The sequence below is a fragment of the Choloepus didactylus genome, chromosome 5 (genome assembly GCF_015220235.1).
Source record: "Choloepus didactylus isolate mChoDid1 chromosome 5, mChoDid1.pri, whole genome shotgun sequence".
In the NCBI taxonomy this organism is placed as follows: Eukaryota; Metazoa; Chordata; class Mammalia; order Pilosa; family Megalonychidae; genus Choloepus; species Choloepus didactylus.
In genome coordinates this window covers 98,877,285-98,891,392 of record NC_051311.1, presented here as the reverse complement: position 1 = coordinate 98,891,392, position 14,108 = coordinate 98,877,285, and the positions used below count along the sequence as shown (strand labels likewise).

At 34.7% G+C, this 14,108-nt stretch overlaps 1 protein-coding gene across 2 annotated transcripts in view; it reads left to right on the top strand.

The window, feature by feature from the left end:
• The window catches only part of PCLO (piccolo presynaptic cytomatrix protein), a 460,751-nt gene that overhangs the window by 193,009 nt on the left and 253,634 nt on the right, over positions 1-14,108 (top strand). The gene's annotated exons all lie outside the window — the stretch shown is intronic.

The window sequence follows — 14,108 nt, the reverse complement described above, 5'->3', positions numbered from 1 at the left end:
AAGCACCCATGGATTGCACCCTATTTCCTGCCACATTAATTAATTCATCCAAGAAGTATTTATTGAGCACTTATATGCCAGGTATTGAATTATGTGTTTGGGATATTTCAGTGAACAAAATATACAAAAGATCCTCCTCTTATGAGTTTATATTCTAGTGGGGGAAATAAGTTATGTGGCATGTTAGAAAGTGATAAATGCTAAGGGAAAAAAGAAAAACAAATGAACAAGGTTAATAAAGATTGAAAGTACAGGGAAGTTGAAATTTTAAATTGCATCATTGAGAAGATAGTATTTGAACAAAGACTGAAGTAGGTAAAGGCTTAGCCAAGGGTATATGTGAGGATGAATTTACCAGGGAGAATGAATTGCCTGTAAGAATTTCTGATGCACATTGAGAAAAGCTAGGATGATGTCAGGTAAAGTCATATAAATACATGAAGCCAATTATTTAAAATAAATTGTAATGCAAATATATATTCTGTAAAACCAATTAAGAATGAAATATATAAACAGAATACTTGTTCAGTTATGTTTGGCATGGTTGCTTTTCATTCTTAGATATTCCCATCTTCACTTGAGTTTACTAAAAATTAGTGTTTTTCCTCCCAATTTCTTGAATGACCCTCTTTAGTATGCTTTCATGGTTTATCTTCCTGTCAAAATATAACTATTCCCCAAGAACATTCTCTCTGTTCTTCTTTTGCCCATCAACTCTGGAAAATCCCACCTCTAATTCTGTCTTAAGTACCATCTATATTTTTGCATCTTCAGATCTAAATCTACACCTATAGCTTCATCTCAGATATCTACTTCAGATATTGAGTAGGATATTACTTTTTAGTTCTATCCCTCAGTGTCTTCTTATGTATAATGAATACAATTATAGAAACACTCCCCTAGGACTTTTAAAGAATTAAATGAGATAAATGCATTCCAATCCTTTAAACTCAGCATATTCCAATTGTCTTCTCCCAGAATCTGTTCCCCCTCCATCCTTAAATCATCAGGTTCCTTTTCAAATTAGAAGAGTCTCCCGTTCCCCCAGGCAATATCAATTCTCTCATACAGTTTATTCTGCTGCTGCGCTGGTCATCTATACAAATATGTAAACTATACAGTGTACTGTCATTCCTTCAAAGGAAAATTGACTTCTTCAAAACCTATTTTAAAGTACAAATAGTCTAAGGAAGAAGTTACATGCTAAATGGAATCAGTTCTCTTCTAAAAATGGGAATTCTGCTTTATACTTCTGTTTTTCATACATAGCACAACACACATTTAAAGACTCAGAAGGCAGGGTTGATTCTCTAAGGTACATTTTTTTTTTTAATCACATTCTTTCCAAGATGACAGATTTGATCATGCCACTTTCTGACTCAAAAATCTTCATTGACTCAGTTGAGCATTACAAACGGTGAGGCTCCAGCTGACTTCCCATACATGTAACAGTTCTGCCTCTCACACATTGAAGGTCATCAGAGGCCACATGTTCCTGGTATTGCCACTCCTGCATTGGCTCTGAAAGCAATATTGGGAGGTGTGAAAACTAGGATTCAGATCAGTGCTTCTGGAAAGACTGTTATCTTTGTCTCTTTCTCTGCACCTCCCCTCCCTGACCCCTGTCCATCCCAAGATTCCCAGCCTCATCATCCAGAAGACAGGTTTGAAGGGTGTTTTAGTTTCCTTGGGTGCTCAAGAAAATGCCATGCAATGGGTTGGCTTAAACAATGGGAATTTATTAACTCAAAGTTTTGAGGTTAGGAAAATTCTAAATCAAGATGTCATCAAGGCCATACTTTCTTCCTGAAGACTGGTATTCTGGAGCTGGCTGCTGATGATCCTTGGTCCTGGGCTCCTCTATCACATGGCAGTACACATGGGGGCCTCTCTTGGCCTTTCCCTCCTCTTCTAAGTTCTGTTGTCCTTCAGCTGCTTGCTTCTCATGGCTTTCTCTCCATCTGTCTGAATTTCATTCTGCTTATAAAGGATCCAGTAGTTAGAGTAAGATACATCCTGACTGAGTTGGGTCACACCTTAACTGAAGTAACCTCATCAAAAGGTCCTACTTACAATGAGTTCACAGTCACAGGAGTGGATTAAGGTTAAAAACATGTTTCTCTTACAGCTCCAAACCATCACTCTCTACCCTCTAGACCGCAAAAAGACATGTTCTTTCTACATGAAGAATATGTTAATTCTATCAAAACATCGCCAAAGCCTTAAGCCATTTCAGAAACAATGCTAAGTATAAAGTCTTGTCAAAATTGGTTATGGGTGTGGTCTGTGCTGCGGTGTGATTCCCCTCTGTTTGTGGGCCTGTGAAACCCAGAGAACAAGTTATCTGTTTACAATATACAATGGAGGAGCAGGCATAAGATAAGCATTGCCATTCCAGAAGGGAGAAATACAAAGGAAAACAGGGGTCATGGGTCCCAAACGATTATGAAACCCTGCAGGGAAAATTCCATTAGAATTCAAGTTTGAGAGTCATCTATGGATCAATGTTTTGTCCTCCAGGCCTGAAGGAGTGGAGTTCCACCCCTTCCAAGTGCTTGCACAGCATCATGCTCTTCCTGGACACTGGTGTGAAGGCCCCACCCTCTCCAAGCATTGGGATGGTGGCCAGTCTCTCCACAAATGCCAGGACACAGGTCCCACCAACTCCAAGCACAGGGGTGATATCACCCTCCCTGAACAATGGGGTGGAAGACCTGCACCCTCCAAGCACATGGGCAGGCATGCCCTTTCCACACACACGGCTGGATTCTCTCTCTCTTGCCCCAAGCAGATCTCTTTGGTCCAGACCTCAGCTTCCATGGTTCTGCCTTGAAGTCATTCTTCCTTTAATTCAACCCTTCTCTGTCCCTTTCAGGCCAGGTTGGCAGCAGTTTCACTCAACAAATTTTGTAAAAAACTTGTCAGCTTTGCATATAGTTCACAGGGGTAAAAAATTCAGACAACAGAGCTTTCCACAGATCCTTCCTGCATAACTGCATTTCCAATCCTGACTTCCGCTAAAATGGCTGACTGGTTTTATCTTCAGTTAAACCCTCATATGTAGCCCTATTCTCTGAGAATTCACTTTCAGAAAGTTCAGGGAGGTCCCTGATAGAACCACTTCTGGCCTAGTCTTAGAACAAAGCACACTATCTGAATAAGCTCAGAATTTTCTAAACAGTCTATTCTGGTTTCTTTGTGCTTCAGAGTTCATTTCTCAGCTTCTCTCTTTCACATTTCACTATAAGCTGCAAGGAGAAACCAGGCTGCACCTTCCAAACTTGGCTTTGAAATCTCCTCAGCTAAATATTCAAGTTTATCACTTTCAAGTTCTGCCTTCCATAGGACATTAGAACTCACTTTCACCCAATTCTCTGCCACTTTCAAACAAGAATTGCCTTTCCTCCAATTCCCAATCAACACATTCATCATTTCCTTCTAAGCCTTCATGAGAAGTGCCCTTAGCACCCATATCTCTATCAACAGTCCCTTCAGTGCGTGCTAGGCTTTTTCTATCAAACATCTCACAATTCTTCCAGCCTCTACACATTACCCAATTCCAAAGCCATTTCTACATTTTTTTGGTATTTGCGATAGCAGCACCCCACTCTCCTGGTACCAAAATCTGTTTTAGTTTCCTTTGCTGTTCAAGCAAATATCATGCAATGTGTTGACTTAAACAATGGAAATATGTTAGCTCATGGTTTTCAGGCTATGAAAAGTTCAAATCAAGGCATCATCAAGGCAATGCTTTCTTCGTAAAGACTTGTGTTCTGGGGCTGGCTGCCAGTGATCCTTGTCCTGGGCTCCTCTATCACATGGCAATGCATATAGTGACCTCTGCTGGCCTCCCCCTACTCTTCTGGACTCCATTGACCATCAGCTTCTTCTTCCCATGACTTTCACTCCATCTGTCTGAATTTCATTCTGCTTATAAAGGACTCAAATAATTGGATTAAGACCCATCATGATGTCACACCTTAATGGAAGAAAATTCATCAAATTGTTCTACTTAAATGGGTTCACAGTCACAGGAATGGATTATGTTTAAGAACATGTTTTTCTGGGGTACATATAGCTCCAAACCACCACACCTAGTTTCCAGTTGTTAGGATCCATCAGTATACATCTCTTGGGCAGTGAAAGAAATCAATTGAATTTATGCCCTCATATTCAAAATCTGGTTTATGTGATCTGGTATTCACTTGCTACTATAATTTATCCATTAAACTAGAGTGTAATTCTATAATTAATAGTTTTTTCACTACATGAATGAACAGGGCAATAGTAATGTATTTGCTGTCATATATTTAATAAAACCTTTGCCAATTCGACTTCTCATATTTTCCAGTCTCCCTACCCAATCCCTCATTGCCATCTCACCTTTACTGGCTCTAGGATCACAGACAGACAACACATATCAAGGTTAAATTTACTTTAAATGTCTGTACTTCCTCAGATTTCCTAAATGACTTATGAGTCTTCAGCTATCCATGGGCTGCATTTACCTGTCTGCTGTCAGCATTTTAATTCCAGCAAGTCGACTGAGCAAAATATTGAACTCAGTATGTTGTGAATGTATGATACACGTTACTGGCATAATGTTGGGTACAAGATAGTGAAACAGATGAATAATATTTTTATTATGGAATTAAACAAACTAAACCACTCACTGCACTGCCCTCCTGCATTTATATTGTGTCTTGTTTACATTGCTATCTTTAGAATATTCTTCTAATGGAGTCATTAAATAAATTAGAATATATCCACACAGTAGGTTATGCCATCATCATTAAAAACTATGTTCTCAAAAAATATTATGTTCAATCATAGTTTCAAATTTTTCAAGAATTTATCATGAACAAGTAGCAATTCTATAAAAATAAATATGTGAGTTTATATGTGTATGTATGTACATACTTGCATATACACATATGTTAGGTCAATTCACACAGACGCAGCGAGTCATGGTTTAAGAAGAGAGTTTAAGGTTTATTAGAGGAAGAAAGCAGAAGAAAGCAGGTGGGAGTCATCAGAAAAGAAAGAAAGGAAAAATGGCTCCCGCCCTCTATCTGAGAGCAGCATTTTTTAAAGGAAAAACCCACGTTGGGTGTTGGGGAGGAAGGGTCCTGCTGAGTGTGTTCTGGGCCTCGATTGGGTGAGTGCTTATCAGTTTCTGCTGACTGGTTACTAGTGTTCTAACACACTACTCTGATGTGCACTATATTATCTATGTGAAGGAAGCAGGCCTTTTGGCTTGTTTGTGGTCATTCATCTTTATGGGCATATCTGATCTTGCCTTGTCTGCCCCCTGGAATCTAGGTGCCACTGTGACTGGGATTCCTAAAACAGCCTTCAACCCTTAGTTTATGGCACACCTGGTATTTATGAGATAAGCAGCAGGGCCTGTGGATCAGACATTCCTTCTATATGTTAGACTCTTTTTTCTGGGGTCCGACAAAATAGAGTTCAGGTTTAATATATGAGATTTCAACCCTAAACTCTTTGAATGGCTGCAGCAAAAAGAACAACTAAAGAAATCCATAGTTCTAAAATAGATGCTAACAGTCCTACAGTAACCTAGACCTAAGACCTTCCTAAGTGTTAACTTGAATTTGAATTATTTTTTTCTTTTCCTACCAATTTCTGTCTAAACACTGTAACAGATCATTATCTGTCATATATGAATCATACATTATTTTCATTCTCCATCTAGTTTTCTACTTGTTTCTAATATCCAAGCCCAAGAAAGAGGCTTACCTAATTTTTGTGCTCCGTGTGTGTGTGCTTTTCCTGCCTTGTTACCTCAGTTCATTTTACTCTTTTTCACATCCAGCTGGTCTGTCAAGGCTCATGAGTCCTGCTTCATGAATGAGTGATTTTGCCTAATTTAGGTGCTCCCTTCCTGAGGAGTCTGTTTGTGTGTGTGTGTGCATATGTACATGTATATATATCTACATACATATATGTATAATACGTACATATATCTATATATATCCTCTCATACAATTATTTTATAATTATATAATTATTTTGGTTCTTCATTGAACAAAGATCATATCACATAAAGCACTTAGAACAGCATGAGTATCATAGCAAACATACATTAAATACCTTATGAGTGAACTGATTTACACTACTTCAAAGTCTCACTGATATTTCTCAATATTCTTAGTGGGCCTGCATAGAAATATTCTTTCTAAAAAATAGAATATCAAAATTGTTATAAATTATAGCTTTCTTTTTGAATATTTGAGTAATTACATTATCTTTCAAGAATCTATTTAATAATCTATGATAACTCAGATTCTAGCAGTTTCACTAAGTTTTCATTAGATATTTGTCCAGTGAATAGAGTAAGAAATTGCAATCTATGTCCTGATTTTGTACAAATGTGTTTTGATGGATCACCATAATTTTTTTAAAGAATAAAATTAAGTGATTTTAGGTGAGTCATGTACTCTCTAATTTCTCACAGTTCTTACACTTGGTGATGGTCTTACACATTTTTTTATATTATTACCACCAACTCTGGCTTGGATAGAGAAAATGTTTTAATTTTGAAAAGCATATATGAAAAATGACATTCTACAATTCTAACTCTAAAATCTATAGAATCAGAATAGAAAGGAAATTTAGAGATATTCTTTTAAAATATTCAAAAGTAAATAATACATTGCTTATGGATCTAAACACATAGGGTAAAAATTGCTCCAAAATGTGATAATGACAGATACACACTTAGAATAGTAGTTAACTCTAGGGAAGATATATAAAATATATAAAGATAATATTCTGATTTTTAAATAGTTTTAAGGTTCATGGATGTTCATCACTATAAAGTTAATCACAATATTTTATAGATATTTGATAGATAGTTGTATTTAGGCAATGAGAAATGACTGAAAAGGAAACAATAAAATATAGCATGAAACTATTTTATATAATTCAAAAATAGGCAAAGTAGCCAATACAAAATAGATATATACATAATATTAAAAGTATGACAAAAAACACAAATTTTGGTGATTATTCTATGAGAGTAATGACTATGGTGTCAATCACTTACATGGATACATGAGTATGTGGATGTTCACCTCTTTGTTATTTTTTATTATATACATGTCACAAATTTTTTTTGATGGCTGAAATATTTCATCATCATTAATAAAAGCAACCCTAAACTTTTCAAATGGCCCATTCATGCATGTCACACTGGCAGAACTTGAGCCAGTTCCTATTTCTCTTTAATTCAAATAAAGTCCTCTTTCTTCACCCTGAAACTTCAGATTTGAAAAAGTCTATTAGAATTACTTGACACATGCAACATTAATGGGTAAAAGTGTAAAAACTTCATCTCGCCTTGAATAACAGTTGACTCAGCCTGACTGTATCACTTAGACTTTAGTCAGAGCAGAACTACTAGAAGGTATAAAATGTGTATTATAAAGAATTTGGTACAGGGATTTGACCTTACACAATTGTCAGAGCTGGTTAAGCAGTCTCTAAAAGGCTGTTGTCTTTATGTCTGATGTTGGAGCTTAAAATCTGCAGAGCAGTCAAGGAAGGGAAAATGAATGTAAAGTATGGAGAGCAAGGACAAGCTGGAACCCATGGTCACGATCTGGAACCCATGAAGATAGACTAGTACCTCAGTCAGTACTCACAACCTCCTACCTTGAGGCTGGTAAAAAAGCTGAAGGAGAACCCAGAGCAAAATGGAGCAGCCAACAAACAATAAGTGACAACATGTGCAAGCTACAACAGGACCTGGTGACCCTGCCCTGACCTTTTGAGCATAAAAAAATGATATGAGTACTGCTTCACTTCTGCCCTCCAAGTCTTGCACAAAAATGCCTCTAGTGGCACACTGTAAGGGGAACATTTAGGAAAGGGAATTCTGAGAAATGTGATCAGCCTAGCCAAGAATACACCTTACCAAATCACCACACTGATTCTTCCCTCCAGTAAGGACTTCAAGTACTATTTCCCTATTTTACTACATTGCCAAAGGGCTTAACACATCACCAATCTCTCCATCCACCTTGCACCCATTCTCCACTATTCAGTAAGTCTGATGCAGCACACCTTCGTATACATTTTAGCCTCCATAGTTTGTAAGATTATTCTGTCTTTGAATATTATGTCCACAATGATGGTTTCATTTAAAAGTTGGGATTGATTTTTATTTATTCTATAAAATGTTCTGCAAATTTCATTTGTCTGCAGTGTGCTTTAAATATTCTATATTCAAATGCGTATAGCTCTGTAATCTTTACGAACATAATATTTCCCTATGATGAAGTGTTAGTATCTTCAAAATAAATCTTGTTTTAACATTCAATCATTCATTGCTTGTAGTGCTGACTGGTGACTAAGTTAGACTTAAAATGTAATTCTTTTTCTTTGATGTAATTATTCACACATCCAAAATCAATACATAGCTCTTGTATTAAGGATATAACAAAGAGAAGCTCTAAAAGCAGAGGGATGAGAACTGGTTATATAATAACAATATATCTTGACATCCATAAAATATAAATGATAATTTGTATGTTAAACTGTTATTTTTCATACTAGACTTATAATACATTAATAATTATCAGCTTAAAACCTAGTATACTAAAACAATCACTCAAATAGAAATGCCATGATCCACAAATAAGCCTCTCTTCTGAACCTTACAGTTTTGTTAGAACCATGTTAAGTGAAGTAAATCCAGTATATATGCATGATTACCTATAGGTGTAGTGCATTGTTGGTTAACAGTGAGAAATCAGCTGTTTCCTTTGGAGTTTGCCTTTTATGTGCTGGCAGATAGTCAGTTACTCTAATCCCTGTGATAGACCCAGAACAGGTAAATTTCTTAGTTGAACACAGTTTTGATGAGTTCACTCTTTTCATGTCCGACTCCCCTTTATCCAAGTATGTACATAGATAGACAGATAGATTGTTAGACAGGCAGAGAGACAGACATTATAAAGAAATTAATCCAGTTTACTTCCTATCCATACAAAGATATACATACATTTATAAATATAAATTTGTATAAATAAATATAGAATTTTTTTATATCATGTATATAATTTGTAAGATGATTTTCTTTAAGTTTCGTCAAAAATGTGTTAATATAAAACTTCACAGATATTTTAACTATTGCATGTGTTTATTCATATATTCTTTATATAATAGTATTTAAGCATCAAACACCCAGAGATTACTTTCTTAGTTTAAGAAAATGTATTTAAATACAGATGAGAAAGTGATCAGGAGAAGTCAAAGAAAAATGGAAGAAAACAGTATTAATCAAGAGTTAAAAATTTTCTGGTAAAATTTACATGATTTTAGTTGGCATATTTTCTATTTAGGGAAATGTCTGTTAACATATCTTATATAGGAATCTACATGACGAGTTTCAAATGAGTGAAGCAAAGAGCCTTTGTTTGGGCACATGAAGGTGTGAGAGTATTGCAGAAATAAGTGTACACATAGAAGAGATGATGGGGAACATGGCCACTGATCACTTAAGATCTAGGAATGAAGACCCCAATACAAGTTTCACACAGTATCCAATATTTTATCAGGCTTCAGAATAGATTCCTACCCTTCACATTCTGGAGTTCCACTGGAAATTAATATTTCAAGTTGTCTATTTGATTTTTTTCACTATTATTTCATATGGATATCTATGTTTGAATCCATTTTATATAATTCTTATATCTACAAGTGAAGACGATGAACCCCAATCACTCAATTATGTATTTCAGATACTATTTTTGTTTCAATGATGATAAAAAGAAAAAAAAAAGGATCTGACACTAACATTTCATTTATTGTTAGGAGAGTTGGAGTGAGAATAGAAATGTCACAAATACATCACTGAATATTTGTAAAGTGCAGTCTCACTGATATTCACCCATTTCTAATATCCTGCCTGTGTAGTCTGAACAACTTGAAAAAAGAGTGCATCAACTGTGAAACCAATCCTTTTCTCCTTACAGAAGACAGGAGGAAATACATTTAGAAATCTTGTAAGTAAGAAATCTGATTATCAGGATGTTGGAACATCATGCTGAGATTATAGGTGACATTGATACAAGTGACAAGTTGTGGGTAACATTGCTCCTCAATTTTTAGATCTGTCAATGAGGAAACTGCAGATTTCTAAGAAGATTATTAGTGTATTGATTCTCTGCTTAAAATATATAATTTTCTTAATGATAAGCAAACAAACAAACAAAAAACCTGTGTAAAATGTTCATTTTTGTTTCAAAAACTTCATAGTAGCCAGGGAGTGCAATGTTATTATATATAGTAGCAACACCTTGATTGCTTGACTTTCCTTTACAGAATTTTAAGTAGGAGTCACCCAGTCTCTCCTTTAAAACTTCTACCTGTGGAAAGTATATGAGCTTCCAAATCAGTCTAGTCTACCCTTTAATGAAAATTCATGCTAAAATGTCCGTTGCAAGGTTTTTCAGACACAGATACAAATGCTCCTGCGGGTTTTGTGACTGTCACTTCACTACCCTTTTAAATCCAAAGGCAGACTTTCAAGCTGCTGCAGGTCTTATCATCATGCTTCAGAAAAGATTCTTAGAAAAATAAATAGGCAGCCCTCAGGAGAAGTTCTGAGTTTTGCCTTAATGGTATTGTTGCTATAGTTACAGCTGAAATGTTATATAAAGCAAATTGCTTATTGATGGAAAAATGCTGAGTAGCACAGCATCATCCCTTTTCTAGGTTTTTATTGCCCTCATTTCCTACTCTCCTCCTAGGACTAATGGATTTTTGGAGGGTTATTTTGTTTTGAGCAAGCTCTGATGATAGGCTGTTAAAGTAAAATATGGATGTTAATTTTATTAACATGTACTGGCTAGTAATTGAATTTATTTGGGTATGTTGTGATCAACACACTATTTGTTTATCATAATTTTCCCTACTTGGAAATGAGTTGCGATATCTTGGTTATTGACGTTAACACCTTGAGCAAATGTGTGACTGGCCCAATAGAATGCAGAGTTTTTAAGTAATACATATAATAATATGGATGAAAAACAAACTTAATGTTTCAAACCACTGGTAGGTACTTATAATAGTATACTTGAAATAGAATATATTTTAAAATCACAGAAAAATAAATGAAAATGGTTTGAAAGCATCTGTAATGATGACTAATAAGTTTTTAAAATTAAATCTTCCATGAGCATCTTTATTTTGTGTTTTCTATGTTGTAAAAATAATATAATAATAATGCCTTCAGTATTTAAAGACCTATGTGGATATATTCATATCCTGATTGTTTCACTGACTATAAGGAACTATTTTCAAAGGTAAACCATTATTCATTTATTATTTAACCTTGGAGGCAAAATATAAACAGTCATGTGTTTCAGAGGTGTAACTGTTATAGAAAGGGTTAATGCTATGACTGGCTAAATTCTTTTCAACTAGTAAAAGTCATATATGTCAGTAATATATTGTGCATTGCTTTTTATATAAGTTCAGGAATCCTTGCTTAATTTATTTCCAAACTACTACTGGACTTGAAACATTGTAAGTAATTAATCATGTAGGTATAAGGAACTGAGAGTACAGATCACACTTTTGGTCTCAGAAATATAATGCTTATTAATTAAACTCCAGAACACAGTCATGAAAAATCTTGGAGATTGTTTTTGGTAAAGAAAACCAAAAAATTGTGACTCAGGTTGTTACATAGTCTTATGTGATCATAGAAGATTTCCAAAATTGTTTTTCTCTTGCAGCAAATTTTTCTAAAACTTGTATTGCATTTAATGACGATATACTTTTTTGAAAATTCTTTTCAGTCTTTTTTATTCAATGTGAAATTTTTTGCAATTTGTCTTTTTCATTTCCACTTTTGATTTTGCCCTAGCTGCTGCCCTTTTCTCTAATGATACTCCTGTTCTCCCTCTTAATGAACAAAATTTAAATCCACACGTTTAAGGGAATATAAAATTTTTGTTATTATTATAATTTTTGTTTTCTTTGAGTTCCTTATTGTCTTCATAATTTCCTCTGCTTGCTGCATTTGTAGACATCTAATTTTGTTTCTAGGGTTACAGAAAAGTAAAGAGACTCTTGTATGAAACCACCAAGTTAGCATTTTTAATTGTCTGTTTAAAATATATTCTTAGTGACTTTTAACTTAACAAATTACTTAACTCATTGAATATTCCTTTTGTCCTTCATTACCCTTTCCATTTCCCCTGCTAGTTTTAGTTTCTTACTGCCTATACTTTTAATTTCTTCCAGCTCCTTTATGGAATAAGCACATATGCTTTCCAAATGGTATGTGTACTCAATAGATGTATTCAGAATAAATACATGAATGGACATGTCCTTGTCTTTAGTTTAGATGATAATAAAAATATCACTTTCAAAATTAATTTGGGGCTATTAGTCAAAGGGTAAAATAAAAAGAATTAGGCTTAACCTTTTTACTTTATCCACACTGAGAATCAGTCATGTAACCAAAGGGTTGAACAAGGCAAAGTCATTTTTAGAAGACTGAAAAATAGCAACAATAAAAATGTTAGTTTTAACTGAATATGGATAGGAATTTTGGAACTTTGAAAGAATAATTTAACCCAAACACCCAGTTAAAATAATAACACTTTTCTATTTGAGGAGAATTTCCAGTGGATTGAGACTTTTATTCCTGGTGTATTAAAAAGTACCCTAGCTTATTTACATTAGGACATGGCCTTACAGGAATGCTTAATGCTTAATACACACCTGCATTGGCTTTTAGAATCCATGTGAAAAACAGCACAGTGATGAAGCTATTTGTATATGTTTTTGTTTTTTTAAAGAAGTCAGGAAGGGAATGAAAATATCCTAAAATAGATGTGGCTCAACCACGTAATGGTTTCTAAAACCACAGCACAGATTATGATTGATTTTCTGTAGGCATTATAGAATTGCCTCCTCCTGGGACTGTTCAACGCAAGGGTTAGAGCTTTTAGTATTTGACAAAAGGAATTAGATCAGTTTCTTTCCTATGACTTTTATATTTAATGAAACCACAGTTCACTTCAGAGTAGCTTTGACATGAAATTAAGAATGGAATTGGCAGAGAGTAATCATATACACAAAAAGCAAATGAACATATAATACATACTAATGTTTTATAGAAGGCATTTTATTGCAGCTAACTAATTGACTTTTATCTTTATGCTTTTAGATCAGCAAATAAGAATTCTAATGGCTTACAAATTGCAAAACAGTTACAGATATTAAGCAAAAATTTTAATGTCTGAAGAAATTGTAAGCTGAAATTAGAAATGAAACTTAGGTCTCTGGTAGTATCCTAGAACAATAAATACATTTTTCCTCTAAATCATTTAAGCTAAGCAAATGGAAAGAGTAGCTAGTATGAGAAGCAATTTGGAATTGAACTTCTCAGAAGATAATGCAATATACGAATGCAAATATTATTTGTATGGCTGCCCAACCCTGACCCTGACAGAATGGGTAGTCACTAAATGGTAACAACTTGAAGCTACATGTACAGCATTTATTTCTTATATTATAATAGGTATTTGAGAAAAAAAATACAACATACCTCAAAAAGGGAGAAATTCTGCAATATTATTAGTTAAAAATAACCTGTCTTCCATGTGATTATTTGTCATGCATTCTTATGAAAGAATAGTTTTCAATCTTTAGGTTGCTTTTTTCCAACCAAAAAGGGGATCTCCTTTCACCCATTCCTGTGATTCTACTAAAGTAGTTTTGGTGAGAATTTGAATTTTTAAGGAGCACTTCAGCTGATTTGACACAGGTGGCTCTCAATTCACAAGTTGAGGAGCAGAGATATGAGGAAATATTTTAGTCAGCAAGTCAGAAAACTCTGGAAGAAGAGGTAGCAAACAACAACTTGATCCTGTGAGTGCTTCCTGCTCAATTTCTTATGGAAATGTGATTATTATTAAGAATGAAATTATTTTCTTAATCCTAAAGCTGATGCAGAATTATGTACAAGTGATTCTTGAAAATTCTACTTATACTTGGAATCGCTCAATTCTAATAGATAGAGCTACATTTGTCCCAAGTCAAGAGGTAGGAGAATAGAGGTGAAA